The sequence below is a fragment of the Arachis ipaensis genome, chromosome B07 (assembly GCF_000816755.2).
Source record: "Arachis ipaensis cultivar K30076 chromosome B07, Araip1.1, whole genome shotgun sequence".
Classification (NCBI taxonomy): domain Eukaryota; kingdom Viridiplantae; phylum Streptophyta; class Magnoliopsida; order Fabales; family Fabaceae; genus Arachis; species Arachis ipaensis.
Genome location: NC_029791.2, coordinates 125,129,246 through 125,133,859, shown reverse-complemented (window position 1 = coordinate 125,133,859; position 4,614 = coordinate 125,129,246).

The window sequence follows — 4,614 nt, the reverse complement described above, 5'->3', positions numbered from 1 at the left end:
TATATATCCTAAAATATATCAATTATGTCAATAACTAAGCAGATAATTTCAATCAACAAGAAAATAAGACTACCATTCACAATTTTTTCTTAAATTATTATTTTACCCTTTTTTTTTAATTTCTTCTAACGCTATAATTTCACCCACTATTATTATCAATCACCTGCTGTTGGCCGTCATATCATTGCTATCTCTGATCCCTCTAAATCTTAAATTTTAATTAATAAATTTTAAATTCTAAATATTAAAAGTTAAATTTTAAATTCTTTTTATTTTTATTTTAGATGTTTTTATTGCTTATAATTTTTGGATTATTTTATGTTCATTTCTTTTTAATTGTTGGTTGAATTAAAATTGATTCTCTTTACTTTTTCAAAATATATATTGTTTACTCGATTTAAATTTAATTGATATCTAAAAATATCACCATTATTTAAAAGAATAATTTAGGAGCCAATAATTTTTAGTATTTTTTATTATTATTTGACTAATATAAATATTAAATTATTTTTAGCAAATAAAATTTATTAATTTATGTGTGTAAATTTTGAAAAATATAAATACAAATTATATTAATTTATATGTACAAAATTTTGATAAATATAGGTATAAATTATATGCTTCTTATATACAAATCTCTTATCTACCAATATATTATTTGTCAATTTATTGTCAACAATAATTAATTAATATATTTTAAATATATATATATATATATATAAAGAGACACATCCAAAAAATATATCTATAAAAATACTTCTATTAAATACAACCATAAAAAGAATATTTTTATTAGACACATCTACGAAGACACTTCTATAAAATACAGTTATAAATAAGAGTTGGCAAAAGTTGACAGATATGTTGTTGGTAACGTAGCAGAATCGTTGCAACTTTTATAACATTCGCAGGGTAACACACTAGTAGATCAGATATAGATCTTCATCATCATTATTGCTTTAAAATATATATAGTTGCAAATCGTGGTAATCACAATTGCCAAGTTCAATCTGCATTAAAAAAACATCACGCATGCACTTTTTTACGCCTAACAATAATAATAACGATAAAGTCAGAGAGACCAAAAATTTTTTTTATTTTATTTAGTATTCATTAATTATTATAATAAATATTAAATAAAATAAATTTTAGTTATTTATTTATTTTTTATCTACTTAACATTACTATTTAGATAACTATTAAAAATGTCATACAATTCAACATATAGTATATTGAAAAAAATTTTACTTAAGTGCATGAGACAGAAGCAATTATATAGTGTTTAAGAAAAGAGTTAAGATGAAAAGAACTCAAATAATTTCATGAAACATGATAAGACAAATTTGTGCAGATTTATATGAATATGACATAACAAATATATATGTTGTATAAGTTGAGAGATCAAAATAACGACACTCAATCTTATATATATCATGATTAACTCTGATCTCTAACTACAATAAAACATATATCAAATATCCACCATAATCATAGTGAAATTTCAACTATATGTATCAAAGTCAAATACAAATTTCAATACCAAAATAATAAAACCTAGGACTTGAAAGCTTTAGAACAAATGAATAGTATTTCTAAGAACCTTCCCAAACCCACCAAGTGAATACAGTTTTTTAAGAAACCCTTGCTAACACGATATTGTCCGTTTTAGTACACAAGTCCTTACAGTTTTGTCTTTGACGATAGAGATGATAAGCAAAACTCTCACGCTCACTCATCAAAACGCGTCATGCTAGAAAAAGGTATCCACGCTCTTATAAAGCATGCTTCGTTCTCCTCTCCAACCGATGTGAAACCTTAACACAATAATGAGTAGTTTTCCAGGAACTTCTCTAAACTCACAAAAACAATAAACATCATTACAATATAAAACCAAAACCGAACTCAAAACTCACAGTCTCTCAAATAGTTTTTTTTGTTAAGCTCTCAACTCAACATTCAAGCCTCTTTTAATTATATAAAATTTTTCGGCACACAACTAAAACTCACATAAATAATTTTTTGATACAATAAATTTTTTCTTTTAAACACAAACTTCACTAACAAAATTTCTAAACTAATGAATACTCTCATATTTAATTTCTGAAAAATTAGAAATGGCACACCAAAGTTGTTTTCATGGATTGAACGGTAAATTAATACCTTATTCATCCATTCATGTTTGTTATCAAAATTAATAGTGGTTATTTCACATTTTTTTTTATTATACGTTATTTCATTTTAACTGTGTATTTAAATATGAATATTATATGAAGAAAAAAATGCTGAACATACAAATTATTGGATTTGAATGGCTCAGTCTGCATAGTTGGAATTCTTTCAACGGTAAGCAGCGCGACAAGCATTTTCAATCTGACAAGAGATAAGAGGTGTGTCTCACAGTGTCCAGCAAAATTGAACAATCGGTCCAAATTTTAGTTCACATAACTTGAAAAATAATTCTTTATTTATATATATTGTATCACTAAACTTGTATATACAAGGTTCTCAAACTCGCGAGTCTAAGTAAATTCGTGGAGATGACCTAGACTCGACTCACGAGTTAACTCGTAGATTCGTACGAGTTCATCTGTTATATATATATAATGTATATTTATTCAATTATAACCCTTCAAAATTAATAATATCAATCTTAAAACACATAATAAATTAAAATAATAGCATACATTATAACAAATATTTTAAAATACACATTCAAATCTTTTATAATTATTTTTATACAAATACAACATAGAACACACAAAATTAAAAATTCTAAATCTGTAATACTAAATCTTTAATTGAACATTGAACAATATCAAATAATCAAATTAACTCTAATAAAAATAATTAATTACTAATCAGTCATGAATGGATGAACCATTTGGCCATCTAACATAAACGATAAGCAATAGGCTAAAATTAGAAGCAATAAAATTTAAAAAAAAAAAAAAACTAAATCAAGAAGCAAAGGATCAAAGAAAGGGCAAAAGGCATACAAAAAATAGAGGATACAGAAAAAAAGAAGGGGCAAAGTCCCAGCAATAGCAGATCGAAGACAAGAGTGCAGCAGTAGCACGAAACAATGGCGACCAATAGTCATGGATTTCACGATGGTGCAAACCAGAGTAGGGATAGGACTGTAGGAGAAGTAGTCAAATTTGTGAACGGTGATAGCACGATGGAGTTGCGGATAGTGGAGATGTGAAGAAATACAAAGCAGATGCCAACATAGGTAAAATTCACAAAGACAATGACGCAAATTAGAGCAGAGGTAGCAGATGCAGCGAACAACGGTAGCTCGGCGTGGAACGGCGACTGCGGTAGAACATGGAGAAAGTGAGAGTTGAGAGAAACGACGCAGGTGAGTGCGTTGTGAGTGAGTTTTCTTTCATTTTTTGGGAGTGTTATCATAACTCTAATAAAAAAAAGTATTTTTTTTTGTTTCAAAATGACGCTTTTTTGAGAAAAAATGAAGAAAAACACAAACTCGCTAACTCGGTCCTAGACTCACGAGTTTGTCCGAATTTGACCGAGTCTAGTCGAGTCTAGCCGAATTTACTCAAGATAGAGTCTATGCCCGAGTCAATTTGATTTGATATCTAAACTCGTAAACTCGTACGAGTTTACGAGTTAACTCGAGAGTTTGAGAAAAATGTGTATATATACTAATGCAAAATATATTGAGTTGTGGAAGAAAAAATGTAAAATTTATAACTTTTTAAAAATTTTAAATGATGAACGGAAATTACTTAGAATTATCATTATCTTTGTACAAACAAATACTTAGATTACACACTTAGAATTTTGACTGTGCATGTGTGCTGTATATAGTTGAAACTTGAAAGATATGGTAAGGGCCGGGTCCATAGATTTTGTCGAGTGTATAATAGTATGATTAGGATGTGATCCCTGATCAGTTATCACCATTCAGGCGCTGCAAAAGCACGTGTGTACAATACTCAATAACACTAAATACTCTAAATAAGAGATGTTTATTTGCTACCATTCCATTATCGCAAACAATGAAGGCTTCCAATTTGGTCCACCTAGTAAGTTTAGGTGTTCCAATCTGCACAGTTGTTAGAACACAAAATATCTTAGTATGTATTTTTTTTTTGGTGACATCTTAGTATGTATTTATTAAGTGTAATTAATATTTTTTTATAAATATTTATTTTATCCCATTTATTATTTTTTTGATATTTAACCATTTATCCCTCCATCTAAAAAAATAAAATATTTAGGAAGGACTTGATTTGTATTTGTATTTTGTATTTTTAAAATTTTGTAGGGTATATATTCAAATAAGTTATAAAAAATTTTGTATAGAATGTTTTTGTCTTTTAAAAAAAATTTATTACATCAAAATTTTTGAATTTTACAAAAATGAGGCATATAAGTCGTTATTTTGGTCAAATCTATTATTTTTATTTAGATAAATAGATTTTAAAAAGTGTGATAGAATGATTCATATATCTTATTTTTGTAAAGTTTAAAAACCTCAATATAATAAAAAAAATTTTAGAATAAAAATATCTGATGCAAAATTTTTAAAAAACCTATTTAAAAATATACTAAATTTTGTAAAAAAAAAAAAAATAATTAAAAATAAAA